Consider the following 12593-nt stretch of genomic DNA (forward strand, 5'->3'; position numbering starts at 1 on the left):
TCAATGGTCACTTGTATGCATGTTACCTCCTTCCTGCTGATGCTTGATGCAGAATGTCAGAGGAGCTGGAGCTGGAGACACTGCAGTTCAGCCATTTCTGCTGACAGCATCCAGCAGAAATCCACTGAAACGTGGTTCACCTGGAACTGGCCAAGTGTGTTTGCAGTAAAAACATCCTAAATTAAGTTCAATTATCTTTGAACTCCTTTCTAAAAGTGCCCTAAATAGACCCTGATGCACCAGGTGATTTGGTGTTCAAACAAATCCTATTATATTTACATTGACATGTCTTTAAGAAAATGAACTTGTGCTCTGAGGTCAAGCACCATGAAGTTGTATCCAAATCTTGTCATGCATTAAGACCATTCAGACAGCAGGTGCTATGTGAGTGCTGATAATCCACTCACTTTTCCTCTTCTGTCTCTACCAGAAATTGCTAATGATTCTTTCTGATGTTCATTTAAAAGATCAAATATGTACAAGTTATTTCAAAACAAAAGGTATTTAGAAGAAATTAGAGGTTGAAATGCAGTTGGATTCAGTCAAAGACTCTAAGGGGTAGCAGAGGAGGAAGGAAGATGGGCTAAGGAGGCTCCAGAGGCAGCCACACTGCACAGCTCAGGTGAGAAAGGAGTGGCAACTGGTCTTTCATCTGATTATATTTCATATATTGCAGTTGCCTCTCCTCAAGACTCAAGTTATGGCTGTACTTGTATTCACACATGATGAGGTGGAATGTATGACATCAACCGCAGTCGTATCAAACCTATAATAAGGGTTTCCATGGGAAGAAAAAGTAGTGTTAGGTCAATCATGCAGTGTTAATTCCCCCAAATAGTCACTAAACCTCTTAGAACTTGAATTGCAGGAACTCTGTTAGCTAGGAGCTGTGTCTAAACTAAATTCCCTTTTAATAATTTATTTTTCTCTATCTTATATAAAGCCTTGACCCTTGAAACTATGAACAAATCCTAACATCTACATCAGCCCATGTGAAACATTTGCATAGCTTAACCGTGTGTTGTGTGAAGTGGATTAAGACATTTTGGGGGAAGCTTTTAAACTAGGGAAAGCACTTTACAATGTAATTTACTTGTGTTATCAGAATTACAGTTCAAAGTTGTTTGCATGTCACAAAATTTTCAGTAGAAACACACTCTTCCCAACCCCTTTGTACTATGGACATAATCCAGAAAAAGAATGTAAAAATTATATATATATATATATATATATATACACACATATATATATTTCATGTTGAACTTAGCTGTAACTTAGAAACTTGTATTTCCTCCTTTGAGAGTGCAATAATTACAAAACCCCTGAAAGTGGAACTAGTTTGGTTGGTGTAACCTGAAAGAAATTTAAAACTTTGATTAATAGAGTAGCATTAAATGTGGAAAAAAAAAAAAAAAAAAAAAAAAAAAAAAAAGTATCATCACTTATTCTCTTTTGGCATAGAATTCTGAGCAAGGAGGGTCAGTTGTAGAAGTCCCTCCTTTTATGTGCTATGATTAAAGTGCATTAGTAGAGTTGTGGCAGTCTGTATGTGAGCTACAGAGACTGTTTAACTGCAGTCAGTGCTTTCAGCCTCCTGCTGAAATTCATCCAAATCCTCCCCTGCGGATTAGAAGAAATAAGAGCTATCAGAAGAGGGAAAGATGTAAATCCAAGCATGAATTTTACTCATCCATTCTAATAATGTGTAAAGACAATTCCTCAAAGTGCTGTTAATGTGATCAAAGTGAAGAGTGGATCCCATTCTGCAAAAACAAATTTTAACAGAAGGAGTGTTGATAGCTATGTCTGAAATTGAAAATATGAGGTCACTGATTTGTACCCATATAAGAAAATCTGGACACAGTCCATATAAGCCAGCTGCTATATAAAATATAATGATTTACCTACAAGTAGAACTACCCCAAAGTCTATTTGCATTTTTTTAATCATAGGACTTTGAAGAGTTGTTAGACAGAGAAGCACAAGGGTTTTTTTAAATGATTTTCAAGGATAGAGAGACCTTTTTTTCTGAAGCAGGTCAACTGCACTTTCCATTATGAATCTACCACTGAAGTTCTGAGAATTCATGTACTCATTCTATTTTGCAGTTTTACATATGCAACTGAATTTCCTAGGAAGCTTCCTAACCCTATTGTACATATTAACTAATTCACATTGGTAAATAATTCATGCAGTTTTTTATTGTCAGTTCAATAATAATAATAATAATAATAATAATAATAATAATAATAATAATAATAATAATAATAATAATAATAATAATAATAATAATATACTTTTGAAACATTGAAAAGGGCTTGTTTAATTTCAGACAGAATCTCTGTTGGATTTTCCCCTATTTCACAATATTTTAGGCTGTAGAAAGACACTCTTGCTTCCTCCTGGGCCAGTGACGGTTCTGCTGTCACTCAATGTTGGCTGATCCATCACAGTTTACCCTCAGCCTTACACTGCCTCAAATTTGACATCCAAATCCTTCATGGACCTACTCCACAAGTCTCTCCAAGAGTCAGTGATAACTTTGTTGTCAAATACTAAAGTCACATTTGAAAATAAAACCTCAGGATTTCCCCTGATATCCTTAACAAACTTAATACCTCATATTTATTAATTTATTTAATGAGCTTAATTATTTTTGAAGTATATAAATTTGGTACCTGAAACCAAGATTTATTTGATGGTTATGATGAACTTTCAGCCCTGAAAAAGGAAGATATTTGCAGAGGAAGGATTTTGTTATAACATCTTCAACTCCAATACACTTGTTGACAAATGTGTAACACTTGATTCTTAATAGTCAATGATGTGTGACATGTAAATACACTGACAAGACTTTTGACTTACAGGTTAAATTATCAGGAATCTAGAATAAAAGACAGACTTATTAAGAGATTAATAAAAACTAAAATTAAATTAGGAAAAAAAAAATAACAGACCTCACTAAGAGAACTTCTCAAAAAGTTTTCTCAAACATCATGGTATTTTAAATAATTTATTGCTTGACCAAACTTGATAGGTTTTGACATTACTGAGTTAATTTTATTTTCAACTGAGAAGTTTTTTCTGTTGTTGTTGTAGTTTTACTTTGTTTTGTTTTGTTTACAGAAGTTATGGTGTAAAGAATTTAATTCTCAGGAGCAGTAACAGTATATGTAAATAAATCTTAGACTTCCCAAATGTTACCTGTGCAAAAATCAGTGTGTAGACGTTTTGTCTTTGCGTGGAGTTTATCTGACCTTTGTTCATCATTACGATTATAAAAATGCATAGTCATATCATACCAGCTGAGCTTACTTCTGAGTAACTTGCTTGCCTGTTTAGCCTGGCATAACACCCTAGTCATTCAACTTGGCATGATTAGATGAGGAACAAAATCAATTAATATTTACTAATATAACTCTTAGCCAGTGTTGTTAGTTACACTGTTAGTGTACCTGTTGTTACACTACAGGTACACAAGTGAATTTAAAACTACCTCATATTTGTCTTATTGAAGCATGGTCAGTATTTTGAGCAAATAGGTGTTCCTATAGGGCAACTGTTCCTTTCTTGCTCTACACTGTGGTTGGACCCAACTTGTGGGTAGGCTATGAAGAGGCTAGGACATGTCAGTCTTCTTATCTTGTTCCCACGTGGCTAAATGAAATACACTTTTGCCCTGGGAAAACAACTCTCTATCTGTACTGGTAGTCATTGAAAAGGTGTTCATGCCTATGTGATTTGATGTTTAATGTGACAAGAATGGAATTGTTTATAGATAAGGTAATCGAAGTAACAACTACCCACAATTTCACTTCTTGATAATGTTCTGCATGTTGAAGCCTAAATTTCCAACCGTATCATAGAAATGGATGAGAATTCATGAACTATTAACCAGATCTGATAAATGAGATGCTTAATGAATGGGATTTAACTGGCTGTTTACCTGTACTAGCTCAGAAGATAGAAAAATTTATAGTCATCAGTGCCCCATTAAACTAGCCAGACTCATTCAAGGTACATTACTCAAGGTACAGTACTGAACTAGTGTGCCTATAGTGCTTCTATTATTTGAGCTAGAAAAGAATCATAGAATCATAGAATGATAGAAAGGTTTGGGTTGGAAGGGACCTTTAAAGACCATCTACCCAACCCCCTTGCCATAGGGATTGCCCAAAGCCCCATCCAACATAGCCTTGAATGCTTCCAGAAATAGGGCATCCAAAGCTTCTCTGGGCAAAATGTTCAACTGCCTCACCACTCTCACATTCGTGAATGTCTTCTGAATATCTAATCTAAATCTATCCTCTTTTAGTTTAAAACCATTACCCTTTGTTCTATTACTACATGCCATTGTAAAAAGTCCCTCTTCATCTTCCTTACTAGACCCCTTTAAGTAATGAAAAGTTGCAGTAAGATTTCCCTGGAGTTTTCTCTTCTTCAGGCTGAACATCCCCAGCTCTCATTCTTTGTAGGAGAGGTGCTTCAGCCCTCTGGTCATCTTCATGGCCTTCCTCTGGACTTTCTCCAACAGGTCCATGTCCTTTGTATGCTTAACACAGTGCTCCAGGTGGGGTCTCATGAGGATGGAGTAGAGAGGGAGAATCACCTCCCTCAACTTTCTGGCCATGATGCTTTTAATGCTGCCCGGGATACAATTGTATTTGTGGGCTGCAAGCACACACTGCTGGCTCATGTCCAATTTTTCATCCACCAGTACCCCAAAATCCTTCTCTGCAGGGCTGCTCTCAATCCACTCATCCCTCAGTCTGTTCTGATGTATGGGATTGCCCTGACCCAGATATAGGACCTTGTTGAAATTCATGAGGTTCACATGGGTCCACCTCTCAAGCCATGGGCCTTCTAGATGGCATCCCTTCTATAGGGTCAGCTGCACCGCTCAGCTTGGTGTCATTTACAGACTGCTGAAGGTGCACTCATTTCCACTGTCTCTGTCAATGAAGATACTAAACAATGCTGATCCCAATATGGGACACTGATGGACAGCACTTGCCACTGATCTCCCCCTGGATGTTGACTGCAACTATGAATGTGGCCATCCAGCCAATTCCTTATCCATAAGGAATTCCTTTTCCATGGATAAGAAATGTTTGGAAACCATTCTCATTAGATCATTATTGAGCTACTGTGAAGGTGACAGTTACATATATACTAAAACCTTGCTCACAAAATCAAATACATAATATGAGATATTACAAAACTTCAAGAACATATGATATTGAGCTTTACAAGCCCTTGTTTAGCTCAGAGGTTAATAATTCTCATGTTTTATAAGAAAATGACTGAACAATACGGATAACCTGGATTCATTTTCAGAGACAAAAAAAAAAAGACAAATAATAAAAATAGTAAAGGAAAAACAGGTTGGTTTTTGAAATCTAAATGTTTTATGTCTTTAAAATATCATGTGACTCATTCAATTATTCAAATCAAGAACACTTTAAGGGCTGTCTTGTAGCTAAATAGCACTGACATTAATGAGCTAAAATCTACTCTCAGTTTTACAGTATAAAAACCATATGCATCAGTATTTTGAAGTCATAGGAGTCTGTGCTTATGCTGGCGCAACTGAAACAAAACATTGGTGCAACATTCCTCCTTCCAAGTATCTGGTTTTAATCAAGTTATACTCATGGCCCTCAGTGTGTTTTTTTTTTTGGTTTTGTTTTGTTTTTTTCCTCTCCAGTGGAAGATAGGCAGGAGTGTTTCATTTAAAATGCTTGGCTTACATCACCAGTGCACAAAAAACTGTATATCTTGTCTTAACTACTTCTAATTTATAAATTGTAATGAAAATATTGTTCCATGAACTATGTTTCTAACTACATGCTCCTGAAACTAATGTTTTACGGGAAAAAAAAAAAAAAAGTTTGTTTTCTTTTCTTTTTTTTTTTTTTTTTTTTTTTTTCTCTCTTCATCCAGTATAGTTCAGTGAATCCAGGTGATTGGCAACTGTTATGATAAGGTAGACGAGGAGGATGAAAGCTAGGATTGATTGAACAGCTGTGAGAGGCTCTCTTCCAATTGTATTTTGATTACTGATAAGATAACCTTCCCTTTTCACCCAGTCATTTATCTCATTGAAATTACAATAACATAGAATTGCCATCAACAAGAAATGCTGTGTAGTTTCAAGTTTATCTGTCTCATACTGCACCAAAAAATAAAATAAAATAAAATAAAATAAAATAAAATAAAATAAAATAAAATAAATAAAATAAAATAAAATAAAATAAATGCTGACTGCAAAAGTTTTATTTTTACATTACTAAAAATACATAAACCACCTCAGTGGTGAGCACAGTATGTGAGCACTGTGTGATCTTAAACACTTTATAAATCTGTATTTCGTTTCATATCAAATAAAAACAATCACTTTCCAATATTCTCAAGTAGCGTAATTCTAAAGTTATGTAAAAGTGTAATTTTTTGAGGTTTTGTGTTTATTTTTGTCATTTTTGTTGTTTTTTATCATCTGCTGATAACAAATAAGAGAGTTAAAGCAAAATATATAGCAAAATAAAAGTTTCCTTACTAAGGGCTAAATCTTAAGGTCCCAGTGATGTCTGAGGTGTAAGTGAAAGAAAATAACTGAGATATAAAGTAACCAAAAATAATATGTATGTGTATATATGTATATACATATATATATACACACACATATATATACACATGCATATATGTGTATGTGTGTGTGTATATATATATATATATATGTATATATTCAGGTCATCAGTTGTGTTACTCAGCATTAGACTTGGGATGGGTACCAGCTCACCTGACTTCAGATACTAAGTACCCAAAGCAGTTCTTGCCAATGTTTTTAGTACCCCAGTGAAACATCAGTCTGTATGCATTGTATTTGTTATCGAGTTGGGATGGAGAAATGACATACAACAAACCTGGTGCTTTTTTACAGTGATATCCCTAGTTTGCCAGATATGCTCTGCTGGCTGATGCCTTTCAGGAAGCTATCATAGTTTCTTTTCAATCCCTGCTTTTTCCTTAACTGTTTGTCATGGGCAGACTTCGCCATTGACACTCAGAGCAATAAATGTGGAGGCTATAGAAGATAGACTATCCACTTTTTCCTTTCGTGGAAGAATTGACGTTTTAGTATTCAGCAAATAATCAGAGAGTAATGACTAATTTATATCTGGGACTATTGAGGCAGATATACAAGAAGATATACCAAAAAGGCACAATATGCATCTGTGTAAGCAACAAATGCATGTGTAAACATGCGGCCACCTGATATTCAGTAGCTAAAGTAAAAGCCTGGCGAGAGAAGAAGGAAATGTTCTAGCATGACGTTGTGGGAGGCATTGCTCACAATCCAGCAAGATCCCTGTTTGATGGCATAATATGCATTGACTCATCTTTTATCTATTGCTAGGAGATATACAATGAGATCTTATCGTTACAGGCAAAGGAATGAAGGCCGAGAATTTTGTGCAACCAGCAACCCACTCACTTCTTTCACAAGCGTGTTATGATGAGCAGAACTGACTACGTAATCCAGTCACTGCAGAGTCACCAGTAATAAGGCAGGCAGATCTGAATCCTAGTAAAGAAACCAGTGTTTTTCTAGATATTGATATGACCCCTTTGATACTTATCAACAAAAATAATCTTGTCTGGCATGTTGTTGTGAAGACTGTAACAGGATCACAAACCAAAGCTTGCACATTTTCTAATTTCTAACACAGACAAATTCCTGTACACTAGAAAGATAGTGTGCCTGGTAGTAAAATAAAATTAAAAAAAAAAAGAAAAAGTGTTTTTCTTTTGTTGTGTTTTCTTTTTGACAAGCTCTACCGAAGTAACACAGACATAAAGCAAGGTTTATAATAGAATACCAACCAGGGATAAAGCAAACCTCAGGATCTGCCTAACTGTATTCATCTGTATTCATCTTAGCTATAGCAATGGTTTTCTGGCTTATTCTTTAATGAAAATGTGTCATAAAAAATAAACCAAATCTACATTCCTTGTGCATGCATATTTCCATTTATTTCACTTCAGAAATTAGACCTTCTGTGTCTATACATACTATTAAATTGCAATTCCGTTAGAAAATTAAATAATCTTGTGTTAAAAGAAAGGCAAGATTTTGGGACTGGTTTTCTTCTGTAAATGTGCCAGCTTGGTCTGGCAAAGTGAATTTTCTGACACAAGTCAGACCAGATCTACAGAAACATCAGTTAATAGAAGAAAGACCATGTAGAGACTACAGAGAGACATACTGAAAGAAGGTCAAATACCAGAAAGCTTGGACACTGGCTGAGAACAGAGAATAAAAACAAGTCAGGACAGTGAATTTAAGGTGGTTAAAATGAAGTGATCAGTAACAGAATCTGCCCCACTACACTACAGTTGTTTTTAGTGAAAATCCATTATAATGTGACGGTTCTTTTTAACATATGTTGCATTTCAATGATTAGTTTTGGTCACTTGCAACACTCAAAATAAATGTGGGAAGCACGCACCAATAACAAAAGCAATGAAATCTTTATTATTTACAAAAAACATGACCAGTAATTTGCCTTATACAACATTTTATAGATCATATTGCAGTCATAATGAGCACAGACCAGGTTTATAGGAAAAAGCTCAAAGCAAGAAGAAGGATGATAGCTGAAGATGTGTCAAAAGGAAATAAGAAAATTATTTCTGAACAATTACTGAAGAAATAGTTCTTGGCTGTGACAACTTGTGGAGTGATGTTATCCTCTTTGTAGTAAAATCAACTGGAGAAAGCATAAAGGAAGTAAAAAAAAAAAATGTCTTTCAATATAGGCAACTATTATATGTCTACAAAGGTCATGGAGATGCCAACCATTAACATGAACAACAAGAAAAATGAAAAGGAATTAATGCATGCATAATAGACAGTATTAATTTCATTGACTTATTGAAGGCATTCATCATTTTCCTCTTGTCATTGCAATGCAATCTTTGTTGTAAATCTTAGTTTATTTTAGTACTGATCAGCTATGTACCTTGCCAGCATGGCTGATTGACACTCAACAGAATTGATGGATGTCAGTGCCCTTCTGGGAATGTGCCCTGTCACAGCACTTTGTGTCATTTTCCCAGCAATAGTCACTGACTGGATACTGAAAAGACACTGGATGGTAAACACTTTGAAACTAATTAATTTGAGGAAGTGGAATACTTAATTTGTATTGATTGTGCAAATGTCATTGCTTTGCTCTTCAACAGTCCTTTCCAGAATGTCATCTAAAGCTATATTCATCACTGGAGAAATGTACTTTAGAATAAACAGTAGAGAAACTACAGAGATTACTAAGGTTTTCACCTCCTAGTTTTGTTGTAACTCTATCCTAATTAAATTAGCAGTGAATGAGAATCATCAGTATCCATATGTCATTTTTCCCTCAACCTATATCCTTGATCTGATTCCTGATAAGGAGAAACATGATTTCACATTATTTAAACTATACTGCTTGGAATATGCCAAGGCCTCATTTTTATTTTAATTTTTGAAAGAAACACAAGAAATCTATTCATCTCCCACAAGAGTGAATAATAGGTCAGTATGACAGATACTGGATTAAAATCCAAGAGAAAAGCCCTAATCTTGGAGAAGATGAGGATTTTTATTTTATTTTAGTTTAGTTTGAAGCTGTTACATACTCCAAAGAATCACAGGAAATATATATAAAAATAATAATATTATTTCTCTATATGGCTACACCTGGTCCTTTTAAGTTATGCCATGGGGGGTTACGAACAATGAAGGTGATGATGTCGTTTACTCTTGGACACAATAAACTTTTGATTTCAATGTTATAATCTGGAATTTTTCATCAGTATTAGAAAGAAAATAAAATTTCAGTTACCATCTGTATATGTGAATATTTAGAACTTTGCAATAGCAAAATCATATTGGGCTTGTTTTAAACTAAGCAGCTATCTGCCTAACTGATATTCTTTCCATTTAGATCAGGTACACATGACTTCAGCAGACACTTGTTTTTATCCACAGCTACAAAGGGCAGAATCATACCTATGTGAGTTCAAACCAAGAGAGATGAAGAAAATTACAAAGCTTTTTGACAGTTATATTATAAGAAAAATGATCAGATACAGATGACAGCAAAGCATTTCTAGCCAAGAGTGTTCTAAGACAAGTTAAGCAATCAATCATCTGCATCGCTCACTATTCAGTAAGTCGACATTCAACGTTTGAATCAGTCATTACAATGTAAAGAGAATTAGTAAAGTCTCTAACAAAATGCAAATAAGTGAACTGGAGGACAATACAGTCAAATTCTAAAACTTGGCAGGAAGCCAGAAGAATTATTTTGACAAGACTGCTTAGGGTGATTTTATTTTTTCTTGTTATATTAAAATTAAAAAAAAAAAAAAGGAAACAAAAAAAAAAGGAAAAAAGGAAAAAAAGGAAAAAAGGAAGGAAGGAAGGAAGGAAGGAAGGAGGGAAGGAAGGAAGGAAGGAAGGAAGGAAGGAAGGAAGGAAGGAAGGAAGGAAGGAAGGAAGGAAGGAAGGAAGGAAGGAAGGAAGGAAGGAAAGAGAAAGAGAGAAAGAGAAAGAGAGAAAGAGAGAAAGAGAAAGAGAGAAAGAGAGAAAGAGAGAAAGAGAGAAAGAAAGAAAGAAAGAAAGAAAGAAAGAAAGAAAGAAAGAAAGAAAGAAAGAAAGAAAGAAAGAAAGAAAGAAAGAAAGAAAGAAAGAAAGAAAGAAAGAAAGAAGGAAAGAAAGAAAGATTAGTCTTGAGTAGTATGAGTTTTTAAAAAGTATTTTGCAATAAAAATATATAGTTATATTTAGCCAGGAAAAAAAAAAAATAGAATGAGAAACAAAATATAGTGCTGATCTCTTTGCTCTCTTTTTATGTGAGTAAACTCTTGGTTGGTAGTGAGAGTTTTTTTCCAAATAACTGAAAAAAATATTGGGGTAACACTGGGCTGAAGAATGGATCTTCTTAGGTTTATCTTTGTCTTCCTTGAATATGTTGCCTACTAGTTCTCTCCATTTTAGAATATCTGTCATTATAGAACATCTGCTTCCAAATCTACCTGGTATAAATTAATGTGAAAAATAGGTTTAACATCTCAGTAACTACTAAGATGGAGGTGTTGAGATTCTGTGAAATTATAAGTACCACTAGAGAATTCTCATCCAACACCTTCCTTGTTCTGATTAAAGTAAAAGATGGGAAGATGAGAAAAAAAAAAAAAATGGATATTGAGGTAAAAAGCAACAGCAATAACAGCAATATCAAAAAAAAAAAAAGTAGAATAATAAAAAAAAAAAAAAAAAAACAACAGAAAGGGAGGAAGAGGAAGAGGACAATTAACAGCAACACTTGATTTTTATATATATATAGGGGATGTTATCTTATACTTACTAATCGATTGGATCAGTGGTGGAAAATGTGAGTGATCTTATTGAAAACCAAAAAGTCATAACAGGTAAGCTACACTGTTAGGCAGAACCTAAACTTTTGGAAGCTGTTTTAAGAGGAAGAACATGCATGCTTGGTTTGGTAGAGCTAACAAATTTTAGCAGCCTGAAGATGTGGGTATGTGGAGTGTGGTCTAAGCTCTTGGATCCCAACTTGTCCACTCCCCTTTCTCATCTGTCTCCATGGGTGCTGTGTGAGGAGTTATACTGGCAACTATAGAACTGTTTCTGCTCCTAAAACTGTGTTTGCTTCTGTGTATCACAAGGTCATGGCTTGAACCACATAGTTTTTGTCTTCACAGGGGAAGTTTCTTATCAGCAATTTGCTAGCACAGACATGCCTTGAAATGATAGTGTTGGCTTTGGTCCCGATATGAATTTGTGTGGACAGGAATGAAGAAAGGGTGTTTTTGTGAAAGTTTATACTTCCAAGGTCTGCATTATTTTATGGCAAACTATTTTTAAGCACTTTCAGGTAAATACGTTTGTCTTTGTTAATATTTGTGTATAGTTTAGAAGACTGTGTGGATCCTTGCACTGAAAAAATTTCTGTCCTTGGCAAATGAAATAACTGTGAGGAGTATTAGGACTAGACAATTATTATTGAGTTTAAACAGAAGCAACATTTACTTCTCTAGTTTTATTCTTGTGATAGATAAGTACACAGTTCCAAGTAAGGGAACAACATGCTGCCAGTGTCAGTAAGCTGGAATGATTGCAGTGCATGTTAAGAGTGGATTACTTGTGTCTTTTTATGCAATTAGCTAGTCTTTCTTACAGTTTTCTCACAATTTACGGATGTGTAGAATAGTTTTGTATGCTAGAAATATGAGATTTTGTATTTAGATGTGTTTTTTATCAGCTGGTCATCTTCAGCTTTGTGTCTCTAAGTCTTACTTTTTGAACAAAATTGAACATAGTCCAACAGTTGAAAAGTTATATGGATGGAATTTCACCACCTAAAACCTCATACAGGAGTTTAATTGACTTTGCTGATGATCTTTGCTTGTGTAGAGCTGAATCTCACTAGCTGTTTGGGTGTGGGCACTTGAAATAACACTCACAGACTCAGGTACATAGCACTTTCACTGTGTTTTGCTCAATAAGTATAAATTCCAGAAAT

The 12593-nt window shown here is 34.8% G+C and overlaps 1 protein-coding gene across 8 annotated transcripts in view; it reads left to right on the forward strand.

Moving 5' to 3' along the window:
• Positions 1–12593, forward strand: part of SEMA3A (semaphorin 3A) — a 346181-nt gene that overhangs the window by 212272 nt on the left and 121316 nt on the right. The gene's annotated exons all lie outside the window — the stretch shown is intronic.

The sequence above is a fragment of the Anas platyrhynchos genome, chromosome 1, assembly GCF_047663525.1.
Source record: "Anas platyrhynchos isolate ZD024472 breed Pekin duck chromosome 1, IASCAAS_PekinDuck_T2T, whole genome shotgun sequence".
Classification (NCBI taxonomy): domain Eukaryota; kingdom Metazoa; phylum Chordata; class Aves; order Anseriformes; family Anatidae; genus Anas; species Anas platyrhynchos.